Here is a 16556-nt window from a genome sequence, read left to right on the forward strand (position 1 = left end):
ACTGAAATTTCTTGAAAAATCAATGAATTTTAATGGCCTTTTACCTCATTGAATGATTACGTTGACAATGCTTCCTGTCCACACGTAGCTATATACAGAGAACTATCCCATTTTAACATAAATCATATAATGTTTTAGATGAAAGGATATTAGTCTAAGGTCAAAATTAATAGTTACAATTGTCTAAGGCCAACTAGCTCATGAGGGCAAAAACATGTAACTTTAATATTACATCATTCATCGTTACCTCCATTTCAAGTTTACACATCTTTTCTGATGTCAGAAAATAAAAACCTAGCTGATCCTAGGTCACGCCGGTCTTAAGCAGCACTAGCATTCTGTGAGTACATATTTTCAGACTACAAACACATTTCAAGTACAGAGTTGACAAGTTGCATTTCTAATCGTCCCCACACAGCCTGAAGAGGCTGACATTATATAATTCATATTAAAGTGCTTTGAAAAGTTAAATGTACCATATAAGTAGACCTTGGTGTGCAGCAATATGATGTCCAGCAATTTTCTTTTATAGCCTTTGGCCAATTATATCTGTGTTATCAATTGACTGTACTCATTGCCAGCAGAGAGCACAGAAATGAACCTCAATCTGCTACTCTCCTTAATGTACTCTGGGTACTAGACCCACATTCATCTGACCTCTCACGTGTTCCCATAACCCAATACTCTTCCTCCTCTGTGGGGCCAGGCAAGTGAAGCAGGGAATACAAGAGAGGTTTGGAGCCAATGATGACTGTCCCTGCCCCTGTGTAAAGATAATGGTTGTTATCCATTGTTGTGGTTTTCATGGTTTAAACACTCTTTCAAGGCGTTTCAAATGAGGTGATTCCAAAAGATATTTTTGCTAGTAGTAAAATTATGTATATGTATGTATGTCTTCCCAAACATCTGCTTTGTAGAGTTATACATTACCATTGCTCATATTCATGATTTAATAAGAGAGAGCTTGGTCTTGGGAGCTGAACAGGGTAGAAATAAATCCACGCTTGACTCATATTGTATTCATAGCCTTGGACAAGTTGCTTAGCTTCAATTGTTTCTCTTTTTAAGATGTTAATTAGAAAAAAAAAACTTACCCAACAGAGAGGATGTGAGGATTAGAGATTAGTGTTAATACATGTCCCAGGCTTGGAGTGCTTAGCACACAGTGGATCCTAGGTCCTTGGTCACTGATACATATCGCTGGGGCTGCCCCTGGGTGTGGAGATCCCTGGCCACATATTTGTATGGGGCTTTTCAATAGAAACAATTTGATTTAAAGACATTATTGTAACATATATTGAAACAGGTAGGGTTTATTGGCTTATTGATGAATATTTAATGAGAAGAAAAAAGGTACTTACATATTTATTTTTTTAAGTTTATTTATTTTGAAAGAGAGAGCACGGGGGAGGGGCAGAGAGAGAGAGAATCCCAAACAGGCTTCTCACCGTCAGCACTGAGCTCAACATGGGGCTCGAAGTCACAAATGGTGACATCATGACCTGAGCCAAAATTAATAGTTGGACACTTCATCAACTGAGCCACCCAGGTGCCCCACTTACATATGAGTTTATTGTCCAGCCAGTGCACATAAATATTCTTTATGGTGTTCAGATACCATTTTTTCCTGTTTGGGTAGAAGAACCACTTGTTGTGACCTTTACTGTCACATGCACCATCTTAATTTCATATCTCCCACTGTGAGAATAAAGGTGGCAACAGTGTTATTATAGACAATGCTGTGCTCTTCCGAACTTGTGTTTTTATTTTGTATTGAAGCATAGACTTCCTTGCCTCTGTAATTCCCTAATACCATTCATTTACTGCTGGTTCCATCATTACTCATGACAGTGTATCATCCTTAATAGGGCCCATGATCACTGACTTTCAATGATCCTCTCAAAGGCTGTTACTGACCTTCACTGATAATGACCACAAATGCATATGCACCCAGATTATGCAGGGAAATGAGACCAATAATTTATTTCCTGGTCATGTTAAATTCATCATTTCAAATTTTATTGCATACAATGTAGAAGAATGTATCTTCTATGTCACTCTAGGTCACACATGATCACAGCTTTCCTAAAATGTAATCTTTTTCATCTTTGGCCACACTGCTCCCTTCCACATGTTGCCACCAGTGAGAAGGATAAGGGAGGTATTCATAGACAGAGTGAACAGAATATCAGTCACCACCATGGTTTAGGAATTCTTAGTTGCTTAGATCTGAAGCATGAGAAGACTTTCATCAGAAGGACCAATGGTGTTTTAGCAGCAGTCCTGAAAGCCCTCAAGGCCTCTGAAGAGATAGGGGTAGCCCTGCAAGAAGGACTACTCACTCAGGGTGGTGAGCTTGCAAGCAGAGCTGGTACAAACATCCTGGGTGCCAGTGGAGCCCCCTCTACGCAGGGTAAAGAATAAGCACAATATCCTGCTGTATATTAAAGAAGTACCTGTATGATGGTTGGAATGCACATGGGTAGGTGCCAATCAATAGGCTCATACACATGGACCATGATTTGGCAGTGGGCCTTCAGTATCCCAAAGCCATGCGCTTATCCCACACCCAGTGTGAATGAGTGTCAGCCACAGTCAGCATGTCAGCATCATTCTGGAGGTGTGAATTTGCACCATTTCACAAAACACTTACCATATTGGCAGTAGGAGTGATATGCTCACCAAGCTGCCCACTTGGTACTGGGACCTGGCCACTGGCTCACGGGATGATGCAATAGGCAGAATCCTCAAGCTTTTTGGCACATCCAATCAACCTCACATGATTGGGAGGACTATAGGGTCAGAGGGCTCCCCAAAGGAAAAATGGGGACTTGGATCCACTAGGTCCTCAGCTGGACATAGAGCTTCAGCCTAGATGACATTGCTGGCACAGTCTGGTTTCAGGTACCAGAAGGGGACTCATAAATTTAAAAAAAAAATTTTTTTTTAATCTTTATTTTTGAGAGAGAGATAGCATGTGAGCAGGGGAAGAGCAGAAAGAGAGGGAGATACAGAATCCGAAGCAGGCTCCAGGCTCCGAGCTGTCATCACAGAGCCTGAAGTGGGGCTCGAACTCATGAACTGTGAGATTATGACCTGAGCCGAAGTCGGACGCTTAACCGACTGAGCCACCCAGGTGCCCTGGGAGTTATAAATTTTTGAGGAAGAAACTCTAAAGCATGGTACCCTCTGAGGAGTAGCCAGAGCAAGGGTCTTGCTTGCTTAAGTCTAAGGTGGTGTTGCCAGTGGCCATAACCAATCTTTAACAAAGCTAATTGAGGGAGCCAGCGTTTTAGTTGTCTTATGAGCCAACTAGGAGCCAAATGTAGGATGGAAACAACATGACTGCCTGTATTTGTTCAAAATTCTGATCAAAACTTTGCACTTGAACAAGGTTCAACAAAATAAGGTCCAAAACTCAGGATTTTCTCGTAAGTCTTCAGCAGTTCTGTTCATGGTTACGTCAGGCCGCTTACAGCATGAAGCTGGAATGTAAATAAGGGGTGGCCTCAGCAAACAGGAAGACATTTAAAGGTGACAAACTTATCTAGGACTTTATCTCTTTGTCTATGTTTACTGTAGGAAAAACCACAGTGAGGAAAAGAAGTCACCAGACAGACATACCAGTGAGCTAGTAACATCAACAAAACACAACAGTCCCATCAATTGACCTTAACCTGTTTCTTAAACCTTTATGAAATATCAGAGAACCTCTTTCAGATTCCATTTCATCAATGTCTATGATGCTTCTAAAGCTTGTCATCCATGGCAGTAGAAATAATATAGAAATTATGTGATGTGACATTTTGTGTGAAATATCATAGTACAGTAATTGATTATCCAAGGTTACAAGGTATCCAGAATGTAGTTTAAACCAATGTCAAAATGTGCTACATAGACTGCTTAGGTTAGAACCAAACAGAAAGCTCTTTAAAAAAAAATGGCTTTTTGGGCTCTAGAATCATGGACTCTGGGAATGGGTTTTAGAAATCTGCATTTTTAACAAATCCATTAGGCAATACTAGCAAAAAAAATGTGAAAACCCTTAGATTAAGATTTCAGAAATGATTAAATTTAGCCTCATCTTCTGGAGGTAAGGCATTAATTCTGGTTTTTTCAGCTGGATGCTTCATATGCAATGCAGAAAATATCAGTGTCTGATTGCCCCAGGATGACCATCTCTTACCATTAGCCCACTGGACACTGAAGCCATCCAGCCCCTCCCTAGCATTGAATAAGAAGGAGTATTTTCATAGATAGAAAAACCCCATCATTGTTGTCTAGATTAGAAGATCAGGTTAGCTTTGGAGGGTCTCAGCCATCTGAAGTTGAGGAATAATGAAAAGCACATGTAGCAAAGCATCTTATAGACAGAAAATAGTACTTTTTAATAATTAAAAAAACAGTAATCTGGGCATTTCTAGATTTATGATTTCTTTAAATTATTTTTTGCCTCAGCTGTTCCTGAGTGCATTTAAATGCTGTTATCATTACAGTATTTCTTCTCTCTCCCTCTTGTGTTGGATATGTGTTGGTAGAAATTGTTGGTTGCTCAAAACAATTGTCTAAGCATTTCTAAAATCTTTAATCTCCATTTAATATCCATTCTAAAGGGTGGATTGCTTTTTTTTGTAATGCAGTGTCTCCTAATGAATATGTTAAACATAACTTACTGTTCAGTTCTGTGGTTTTCCAATGTGAAATTATCTTATGAGAACAGTCTCCCAAGATGGGAAGTTAACCACTGCCTTATTATAAATTCTTTGAGATAGAGAAGTTGACCATTATTATCTCCAGCTCTGGGCTCAGTCATATACTGGGAAGAAAATAAGAATATGAAAAAAAAATTCTGTTGGGAATAGAAAAAGGCAAGTTCTTTAAGTGACTAAATTGACAATGTAGAATCTCAGGCCATTTTGGAATACTCAGGTGCATGAAGGCTAGAATTACTGTATCAGTTTACTTATGTTGAAATTTTTATCAGTACACTGTTACCATAAGAAATCCCATATTTAAAAAATTAAAGAAATAGAGAAAGACAATTATCATATGATTTCACTCAGATGTGGAATTTAAGAAACAAAACATATGAACATATGGGAAGTGGGAAAAAGAGGGAGAGAAAGAGAGAGAGGGAAACAAACCAGAAGAGACTTTTAAAGATAAAGAACAAACTGAAGGTTTATTGAACGGAGGTAGGTGGGGGATGGGCTAGATGAGTGATGGGTAGTAAAGAGGGCAATTGTTATGATGAGCACTGGGTGTTATATGTAAGTGATGAATTACTAAATTCTACTCCTGTAGAATTTAAATAAAATTTTGAAAAAAAAAATTCCCGGGGCACCTAGGTGGCTCAGACAGTTGAGCATCTGACTCTTGGTTTCGGCTCAGGTCGTGTGGAGCCTTCTTGAGGTTCTCTCTCTCTCCTTCTCTCTCTCTCTGCCCCTCCCCCATGCACATGTGGGCGCGCGCGCACACACACACACACACACACCCACACACTCTCATTCTCAAAATAAAAAAAATTAAATCCCACCACAAAAAGTATATAGATAGATAGATAAATGAAATAGGTGAGGAATTTTATTTTCAGTCTTTAGTGTTCACCTACTTCTGGGCCAACACATCTCTGTCCTTTTTTCTTTTCCCTGAGTAGGATGTTGTTTTCCAGTATCTGCCTGTCCCTGCATCACCATGGAAAAGCATCGCATAGCCACAAGTCTTTCTCACTGTTTACAGCCTTAGCAATGGGTGTAATTGACCCAGAATTTACTTTATATGGAATTTGATGATAGGCTTTTACTTTTTAATTTAGGAACACAGGATGAACATGACAAAGTGGATAACTAGAAGATTTTCTTTTAGATGAATGAAATATATTCTGTGTTCATTAGCCACAGTATGCCTGGCACTTAGCTTGGAGTTCAGGTGAGCCCAAAGAGAATGCTGGCCATTGTCCTTTTAGAATTACAGTCTAGATTGAAAAACCAAAGTAAAACACACACACACACACACACACACACACGTGCACTAACAATCCACGACTCTAATGATGTGCTGAGTATTATGAAGATTCAGAGAGATGAAAGAGAGAACTCATTTTACATTCAGAAAAATACAACAGAAAAAAAAGAGTAATGTTTTCATTTTCTATTGTTTAGTTTATCAGCCTGAGAGTAAACATGCTTCTTTTCCCATCACTTCAGTATTTTTCATGTAATTTTCCACTCTTTTCCAATGAAGTAAGACCCATAGACTGCCTTAAAATCTGCATTTTAATAAGCTTCATAAATTGAATGTTCTGATAAGAATAAAATATAAAACAGTGAGATATATTTTCCTCAACATTCTTTTGATAAATAAAGTTATTTATTTTTTTAAAGTTTATTTTTTGAGAGAGAGAGAGACAGAGATGGAGAGCCCACAAGTGGGAAGGGACAGAGAGAGAGAGACACAGAGTCTGAAACAGGCTCCAGGCTCTGAGCTGTCAGCACCGAGTCTGACTCAGAGCTCAAACTCATGAACTGTGAGATCATAACCTGAGCCGAAGTTAGTCGCTTAACTGACTGAGCCACCCAGGAGCCCTGGCAAGTAAAGTTTTTTAAAATATTGTGATAAATATGCCTTTCAGGCAAAACCATTTCCTTTTCTGACATATTTCTTTTATTAGTTAATATATGTTATGTCCAGGCTAAGGCTTTCAAAATATTTTTGGTAATACAAATGTTTAATGAATCAGATAATACTTTATTAGGCACAATACACAAGACTCTAATAAGAAAACATTTTGTTCTAATTATCTTTACCATCTCTTGGCAGGAAGACAATAATTCTGAGCTCTTCATATTGCCAAATTTTCTTTTTTTAATGGGATATTATTGGTACCTGGCAAAAGATAGAACTAAAAGAAAAACAAATACCAGATAGGGGACAGAAATTAATGAGTTAGAGGATAGAAATACTAGAAAACTTAATAAATGAAAATACTTTGTTTTGGAAAAGATCAGCAAAATAGCTCAAACTAACAAAAAAATATAGCTAACTTGATCAAGGGAAAAAAGGCAAAAGCACAGACACACAAAATAGTGATAAGATAGGCAATAATATTTGAAATAGAAGGGTTTTTTTTAATACTAAGATTCTATTTTGTAGAATTATGTGAATAAATTTGAAAACAGGCTGAATGGTTAATTGCCTAAAGAAATACATGTGGCTCCAGGCCCAGATGGTTTCACAGGTGAGTTCGGCCAAATCTTCACTGTTTCATATAAGGAAGGCTCAATGTGCAGGTCCTTCCTGTCCTTTATAAGTGTCATTGATATAAAATGTCATTATTTAAGACATGTATTTCTTAGAAGAATGCAGAAAATGTCACACATTCCATTTGCTACAACATAGTAAATTAATTTTTCTGAAATGCTGTATTTTACTCACTTACATTTGCTATTTGCTACTATTATATCCTTTCTTTTTCCTGGAGGGAAGTGAGGCGGGGAGAGAGAGAGAAAGAAGTCTTTAATTTTATGTGTGAAGTGATTTTGGATTTAAATAGGGAAATCTGACCAAAGGTTTCACCATCAGAAACAACACCAAGACATCTAGGGTCCCTGTTATTTCCTATTCTCTGAGGCATACAGGCATGATGTTATCAATATGTAAACCACACTGTGAAGGCCTGTGGTATACTGCCGTGACAAATCTCAGTCCAAAGTAGAAAGTAGCATTTGTTATAAGAGTAAATAAATCTGAGTCTAGATGGTAAGGGTGTAGTGCTGTGCTGCTAGGTTAAAGCAAAATTGTTATGCTATTTATAAAAATAGACAAATATATTCAGCTGACATAGTTTCCTACCATGTGCCGGGAGTTGCATTAATTTGCCTCAGTAAGAAAACCACATCTGAAACACAAACAGCAATTCACGTCATCATCTGATTAGGTTTATAATAACCCTTTGCCATTCCCCAAGACTTTTCAGTATTTCTAACTCCCCATCTGTGGAATTTAATGAGGATGTGATCAGACTGTAGATACCAATGTTGCATTTCCCCCAGTGAAATTATTTCACTTTGAATTTGCTAGTTTGGGAGAACAAAAGAGACCAAAGGACTTATTTTATGGGTAAAGAATTCTTGTAGTTGCTTGAGATATGTATTCCAACTATACAATAAGGGACTTGGGAAATAACCATGAATAATACTGAAGATCCCCTTCATGTACCATGAAACAAACTTAGCTTAGGCACATTTTCATGCCAGGTAATGCCCGTTGGGTCTATCTGGCTGAACTGGGACCCTAGACCTCCAGAAAGTAATGTCATCTCTCAGCTACCAGTCCTTCCTTACTCGAGTTTCTTTAGGAAAAAGTAGATGGAGGTACACACCTGTGCGTTACCACAGTGTCTCTCTGTCATGAGTTTAGCTAATCTCCCCCATGGTATTGCTGCCTTGGCATCCCTTTTGTTTGGCCAAGCAACCTGAAGTGATCTTAAACAGACACAATCACACCACCGCCACCCCCATGTGCTTGCACGCACATGCTCTAGATAATAGCCCACAGAGTCACCAGCAGGTGCAAGTTCCTGATCTGATGTTTCCAATAGCTCTTGTGATCAGTAGCCTCCCCTGCCTCCCTGGGCCTTCCCATGGTATGCCCCTTAGGTAAGACCTGACCATGGAGATTCCCAAAACCCTCCTCTTTCAGTTTGAATTGACCAATCTGGACTGAACCTGGGAACTCCAAAGTACTCCGCCCATATACCTTAATAAAGGCATGTGGCCAGGTCCGGGCTCTCTGTCTGCACTCTGCCTTGACTTCCCCATGTGATGGCCCCAAGGTATGCTGGGGTACTTCCCCCAGTACCTATGAGTAATCAACATTGGTATTTCATTGTCTCTTGAGGTTTGTTGCTGAACCACCACAACCTACCATCTGTATCCTGTGCTCCACTTAAATGTTAATTTGATGAATTCTTAACACCTCCTTAATGGTACATGACTTCTTCTTTATCCAAAGCCTTCTGACTCTTAGTATAACTCAGGCACGAGACCTAGGTAGTGGTTGGGACTTCCTACTGTTAAGACTCAAATCAGGCCTCTGTTTACCAGACCTAGAATTTGGGGTTTTTACAATTTAAGTAAAGCCTAAATTACTTTCTGAATATTTTATTTTGGTGGGCCTCTATAATTATGTAACCCTTCTAGAGAATTCTGAGTGTCAATCATTCCCTGAGACACCATCTGTTCCCATTCCTCTCCATTTGCCACTATATAGGCACTGCCCTCCAGGGTCTTCCCATTTTTGCTAAAATCATAGACTCCAATTTTGTCCATTTCTTTTTTTTCAAGTTTATTTATGTATTTTGAGAGAGAGAGAGAGAGCATGTGCGCATGAGTGGGGGAGGGGCAGAGAAGGCGGAGAGAGAGAATCGCAAGCAGGCTCCATGCTGGAAGTAGATGCAGATCTTGATTTCAAGAGCAGCGAGATCATGACCTGAGCCAAAATCAAGAGTCTGATGCTTAACCTCCTGAGTCACCCATTTTTTCCATTTCAATTGCCATCTTTTCCACTAGAATTCCTGACCTGGAATGAACATCCATCAAAATTGTTTTTAAAGATTCTCATCCCTCTCTCATCAATCTGTTCTTCATCTCAAGTGTGAAAGCCCTGGAATGAGGTAGAGTTGTTTTTTTGTTTTTTTTGTTTTTGTTTTTGTTTTTCTTTGAAAGCATGGGATTTTCAATGTAGAACTTTTGTGTCCCAAACTCTTTCAAGTCTGTCTTCCAAATTATGTCAAGATGTTTCTGTTCTCCTTTGCTACTTATGGTCTGTGTTCACTCTAAGTTGTCTTAATGAACCTGGAAAATGTTTACGTCTAAATAGAGCTCCCATGTTTGATATAGAAACTCTCAAAAGTTCTCTCATAAAAAATTTAGCCTAATCCAAAAATTTATTTTCATCATCATTGGTTAAGCAAAATATTCATTTCCCCAGGCACTTTACATTTATGAATTCTTGTAATAATTTTTAGTCTTATTTTTCATTTTATCACCTAAGCAAAGTTGAGATTTTTAAAATCCTGCTTACTTAGAATAAGGCACTAGTAGAAGCTTTAGCTTTTCTTCTTCAGGGAGGCACATTTTATTCATCCAAGAGAGTAGCAGTGAAAATCATTTCAGAGGGGCACCTGGGTGGCTCAGTCCGTTAAGCCTAACTCTTGATTTTGGTTCAGGTCATGATCTCATGGTTCATGGGATCAAGCCTGTGATGGGTTGTCAAGCTCTGCGTTGACATGGAGGAGACTGTTTGGGATTTTCTTTCCCCTCTCTCTTTCTGTCCCTTTGTCTCAAAATAAATAAATAAACTTGAAAAAAAATCATTTCAGATGCATTTAGTGGTCCAGGGCTTTCAAGGCCTTCAAAACCATCGCCTATTTCATTGTTTCAGTTATCCAAATCTCACTCTTATTTGATCAAAGCTCTAACTTTCACCTGAAAAACCCTGACAAGGTTATTAATCCATAGGCTTCTATAATTCAGCAACTCAAAAAAAATCATTCTTTCATTTTCATTTTCAGTGATCTCTAACCTACTGCTGGAGTCAATAATAATTTTTTTTAGCACTGTCACAGGAGGCTAGTGGTCTCATCCTATGTTTTCACTGAGTATTGTACATTATGAGTTTGTTTTCTCTAGCTTTGTCCATCAGGACCAAATATTCCACCACACTGTCTGGCATTCTCTATCACATTTCAATTAGCTTTGCAGACGAACACCTGATCCCAGAGTGTCATTCTCAGTGGGCACGTGGTCCAGGTCACTAGTCCGAATAGACTGATTCATCCTGATTGCTGTGATTGGCCATGAGCGGCTCTCTCCTCATCCAGAAATCTTGCTACAGTTACTGCATCTCATCCAAAAACCAAATCCAAATCACATTTTCGTGAGAGTATTTTGCTAGAACCCAATTTTTCTATCTAATTTTGTTACATTTCTTTGCTTGTAATCAACAGAAAACAATCATGCTTCACTTAAGGAGGAGAAAAGAATGTGGTGGAAGAAAAGTATGTAGCTTACAAAATCAAAGGACAAATAGGAAAACTAAACCTTAAAGCAGACTAAACAGAATAGTTTCAGGTATTTTAATAGCAAAGACTCAGGAATCAGACAAACCTCTCCAATTTCCTTCTGCCTCTGGGTGTTTCTGTGTAATAACTGAACTCCAAGAGTAGAAAGTCTGATTTTCTGGCATGGGTCATGCACCCACCTTTGTGTTGGTGAGGAATAGACTGGGCTCCACAATTCCTCCCAAATTATACAGTTTAGGAAAGGAGTAATCCCCGCTCCACTACCCAAGAAGGGAGGCTGGGAAAGCTATACGTATGTACAGACTTAAAAAAATATCCCCTACACATGCAAGATGCTTAAGAATTCTTATTGATTTGTGTGATAATTCTGGGAAAGAAATCCGATTACTCAAATGACGCTAAGTATTCTCAGTACGACCACATACCTCAGCTGCCACAGTCATAGCCTTGTGTAAATTGTTTCCAGGGCATAGATTCTACACACTCTTGTTTCTGAAACTGGGCCTTCACTTATCCTGGATGAGCTCAAGGGATTTGTAAATAGAAACATTAGACAATGATGAAGGAGGCTGGTCATCAAGATTTCCTGGCTGTCTTAGTGCTCAACTATCCCTTCAAAGTCCCCCAAAGGTGCCAGTTCTGCTAAAGTTCTAATTAGGTGATCTCTTTTTTGTGTGTAGCTAGGTATAAATGACAAATTACAAGATAACAGTTAAAGATTATAGCTAATGCTTTGCATTCGCAAACACCAACTCTTTGTGTGTTTGTTAACACAAGAACTAGATTTTCCTGCCGTGGTAACTTTGTTTTAGGGCTTTTCTTCTTACCGGGAGAAAAGATGTCATTTGGCCACTGAAGCACCATCATGCTGTTCAGTTTTGAAAACATTTCTCTCATGCAAGGCCACAGCTTGCCCCTGTGACATGTTGCTGCAAATTAGAAAAACACCCCCCTTCTGGGATGGTGTTAGAAAAGCCACTGTCTGAACGATGACCACCAGTCAGGTCTATAACTTGGCAAGCAGAGCAAGGACAGAGCTTCAGCTGCTCCTGGCCTGATGGCCTGGAGCTTTGTGTAAATGCATAATCTGATTGGCCGTTGGTGGTGGTTCTACTCTTGGGGGGATTTAGAACAGCTGGAACAACTGGAAACCTTTCTTTTGTGGTCATCTAGCTGGACACATCAGGAAAAAAGACCCACAGAAAATCCTGAACTGGAGCCATCCATTGTTTCTATATCCATTAGATTACTAAACCAAATTGCACCATCTTCCTGGTTGAAAGCTTTTTGCATTGTGGTACCCAACTCTTGAGATGTTTCTGTCTTGGTGTTTCATGTGATGCATCATATTTAAGATGCTGGGCCCCTGCTGATTGTAGTCAAAATTGAACACTGGGATGCCTACCCTTTTTCTGAAAGGTGGCTTCCTTGCCCAATCAGGGTTCCTGTACTTTTATCTTTATTCCATGCTCTTGACTCTTCTTTCTGTTGTCCACAATATGTCTTGTCCCCTTAACTCACATTAGTGTAGGCTCTTATGTCTTGGTTATTATCCTAGCTGTGTCGTTTTCCCTCCATCTCATCAGTACCTTCATAGACATCATTAAGTCATGGGCCTTCCAACTTAGGCGGGCCCTCAGAACCGTCTTGTATGTATACTTAATCCACAATCTGGTTTGGTCAGACAGTTTCTCCCTGACTTTTATCCTTCCTTTCCCAATTTGGGCCCATGCTCACCCTTTTCAACCCCACTTTTACCAGCACTATGTATTTATTTTGATCCTCTGTCACAACTATCTAGCTGAGATCCTTAATGTAGGTCAGCTCAGCCATTCCCTCACTGGTTCTAGTAATACTTCGTATCAGTGGTTCTCAAATGTCATCTGGGCATCCCTAAAGCTCTCTCAAACTATTTCAGGGGGTCAGTGAGGTAAAAGTCAATTTTATATTAATATTTTCATGTCATTTGCTTTTTTAATTCTCATTTACTCTTGGTAGTGCACCACTGAATTTTCCAGAATGAATATAGAAGCAGATATGAGAATCAACCTATTTTGTGTTTGACCATATATTATAGAGAGTTGCAAAAAATTAAAAACAATGCTACTTTTCTCACTAAGATTTTTGCTTTCCACATACAGTTTTTTTCATACAAATGTTATATGGGTTAATGTGTAATGGGTTTATTTTTTAATAAATAAATACATTTTCTTTTTTTATTTAAAATTTTTTAATGTTTCTTTACTTTTGAGAGAGAGAGAGAGAGAGAGAGAGAGAGAGAGAGAGAGGACAAGCAGGGGAGGGACAGAGAGAGAGACAGAGAGACAGAGAGACAGAGAATCCGAAGCTCCCAGTTCTAAGCTGTTAGTACAGAGCCTGATGCGGGGCTGGAACTCACAAACCGGAGATCATGACCTGAGCCAAAATCGGAGACACACCCGACTGAGCCAACCAGGTGCCCCAAATAAATAAATAAATTTTAAAGTTTTCAAAGGCTCTGTGGCAAAATTTTGTAGATATAATGCACAAATGGAAAAGCTCTGCAGGGCTCAATAGCTGTTAAGACTGAAAGCAAAATGTTTTAAAATCACTGTTTTGAAACATGAGCTCACTTGTGAACATTTGGGGAAAGTGCTATGCCAGGGTGCTCTTAAGTCCAGATATCATGCTCCATAGCAGTTGGATAGTGAGTGTGGGTTTCAGGAAATGGATGATGAGTGATGTGTTGGAGCTTTGAGTTTTTAATGTGTAAATGACCATTTAAGCAGTAAGTATGGTTGAAATGTCCCAGGGAATATACACAATAAGAGGACAATTAGGACCAATTCCCAAGAAAGAGCAACCTGAAAAGATAGACACAAATAGAAGAGTTTGCAAAAAGGCCCAAATGAAATGTGTAAACACAGGAAGGAATTGAGGGCAGTGAAATGTCGCAGAAAGGAAGGGTCAAGTGTTTCCATAAGGACAGAGCAGTCAGCAGGACATCTGGCAAATCCTGCCACAGGACCAAGTAAGAAGAGGAGTATGGTGACTTTGGTGAGAGAAGTTTCAGTGACCTTGTCGGGGAACAGGTTGGCAGAATTCACACATAAATGATTTTAGATGAAGCAGAAGATGGAAAATTTGCCAGAGCAACTTTCAAAACAATTTACTTAAAAGAGAAAGAGAGGGGCACCTGGGTGGCTCATTCCGTTGACCATCCGACTTTGGCTCTGGTCATGATTTCCCTGCTGTCAGTGTGGAGCCTACTTCAGATCCTCTGTCCCCCTCTTGCTGCCCTTCCCCTGTTTGTTCTCTCTCTCTCTCTCTCTCTCAAAAAAAATAAATAAATAAAAAACATTTTAAAAAACGGAAGGAGGGAAGTGATAGGATAACTGGGGAGGAAGGAACATAAGACGGGTCAGGATTTTGTTACAGGGAATATTAATCTACCCAACAAAGTGGCTTATTGGTCTATATAGTTATTTCCCTATGTCTGTCTTCCTTGTGTAAATGTTAGTACCTTGTGCCAACTGGTCCATTTAACACCCGTCTCTATATTTTTAGCATCTGCTTCCTATCAGACAAATCCAAGAAAGGTCATACTTGTTTGTTTACATTAATTAATTAACTCTTTTACTATTTTTTAATATAAAGCAGGCTTACTATTCTTTTTTATCTTTTTTAATGATTTATTTATTTTGAGGGAGAGAGAAGAGTGCATTAGGGGCAGAGAAAGAGGAAGAGAGAATTCCAAGGAGGTTCTGTGTTGATACAGTGCACAGGCAGATGTGGGGCTTGAACCCACGAACCATGAGATCATGACCTGAGCAGAAATCCAGAGTTGGACATTTAACTGACTGAGCCACGCAGGTACCCCAGCTTACCATTCTTAAAAAAGGAAGTAAAGAGCTAGCTACCATCCCATTTGAAACAAGTCTTAAAATGCTCATGTTAATAAGGCCATGGCAGCTAAATTGATACCACTTAGGCCAGAGACTAACATATAAAAAAATTTCCTGACAAATATGGATGAAAATAAATCATTTTTAACCCACAGAAAAATATGTTTTCCTAGTTTCTCCCTGATGAGGGGTTGTGTATTGACCGCATTTATTTCAAGCCAGTGAAATTGGGAAAGCAGGGGAGAGTCACCAACTGTGGGAGCTCTGAGAAAGGAACTGAAATTTGACTGATGTAAAGATGTGCTCAGTTCATCTGTTTATATATATCTAGAGAGTGGAACTTTGAAATCCTAAATATACACTATAGTTATTAACAGTGATCTTTTAAAGGTCTATAAAGAATTAGTGAAGTGAAATCATCATGGAAAATCATATGTTCAGAAGAAAAATAAAATGAGCCTAATTAAAAGTGCTGGTGATTAAAATTTATGTCCAATTCATAATTCTTCAATTATTTTCATGACAGTACTCTAACATCTGTGTATAAAAAATTTCCATTACAAACACAAGGAAGCCTCTATAGGCTCAAAACTATAACAGAATTATGCACAACTGAGAAATCAGCAGCATGCTAATGACCATTTGTTTTATTCATTTGTGAGATGGCTAATTGGTGAAGTGAACACTGTCTACCATAATTTTTCATTAAAGAAACATTTTTCTTTTAAACTAGCAGCTCGTTTTCCACAGAGCAGAGCCAATGACAGGTTCTCAAAATGTTATCAGTAAATGCCATCCAGCTGTAATTACCGATGCGAAACAGGACTAGTAAACTCTTCACTCTTTCAGTATGTCGGTACAAAATACAGTAGGTACTAAACTTAAACCTTGTTTGTGATAGACATCTATCACGTTCTTCGTTCCCCACCATCTTTGTAGGGCTTTTCTGTTCGGGGGCAAATGTCTACGGTATGACATTTACAACGTGAAAATCAGAAGCAAATTGTTAGCTTCCTTTGCAGAGAGTGTGAAGGCAGGTGACCAGAGCACCACAGTCAGACACACCTGCTGAGCCTTCTAGTCAGAAACGAGGGGGAACAAGTGGATGTGGGATGTAGGAGCAGGGACAGCACTGGCTTCCCACAGGCGGCAGTGCTGGGCTTGCTGGGCGCACAAGCACAATTAGCCCTGGCGGCTGTGCAGTCACGCTGAACGTCTGCTCTTTGGCACCCAGCAGAGGCACTGGGCACAGTTTCCTCCACAGTCCATTCCCATGTCATGTTTTGCAGTGTTACCAGCAAAAGCTTAGTTTTGAGTCTCTTTTTGCCCCCAAAGTATCCCGGTGAATTCATTAACCATCTGTTATTCTTCATACATCGCTTTTCTGATTCAACTAGTCAGAACAGAATCTATTGTTTACATCAAGTGTTATGAGTGGTACACCATCATAGCTCGTCAATGGGGGGGGGGGGGGGGCTGGGAATCAAGGTCTCCATGCTCCTTTGAGCTATTTGAGTCTTTACTGGAAGACCTTATGTTTCCAGTCTGAAAGGCCGATGAAACTGAGCAGCAAAGTGCAAGAATTGCCT

At 39.3% G+C, this 16556-nt stretch overlaps 1 long non-coding RNA gene across 1 annotated transcript in view; it reads left to right on the forward strand.

Annotated features, from left to right (window-relative positions):
- LOC113604569 (uncharacterized) overlaps positions 1 to 16556 on the forward strand; it is a 69000-nt gene that overhangs the window by 7160 nt on the left and 45284 nt on the right. The window contains exon 2 of the long non-coding RNA XR_008297535.1: positions 9570 to 9673. This is a non-coding gene — a long non-coding RNA (uncharacterized LOC113604569). The remainder of the gene's footprint in view (positions 1 to 9569; positions 9674 to 16556) is intronic.

Source organism: Acinonyx jubatus, chromosome A1 (genome assembly GCF_027475565.1).
Source record: "Acinonyx jubatus isolate Ajub_Pintada_27869175 chromosome A1, VMU_Ajub_asm_v1.0, whole genome shotgun sequence".
Lineage (NCBI taxonomy): Eukaryota > Metazoa > Chordata > Mammalia > Carnivora > Felidae > Acinonyx > Acinonyx jubatus.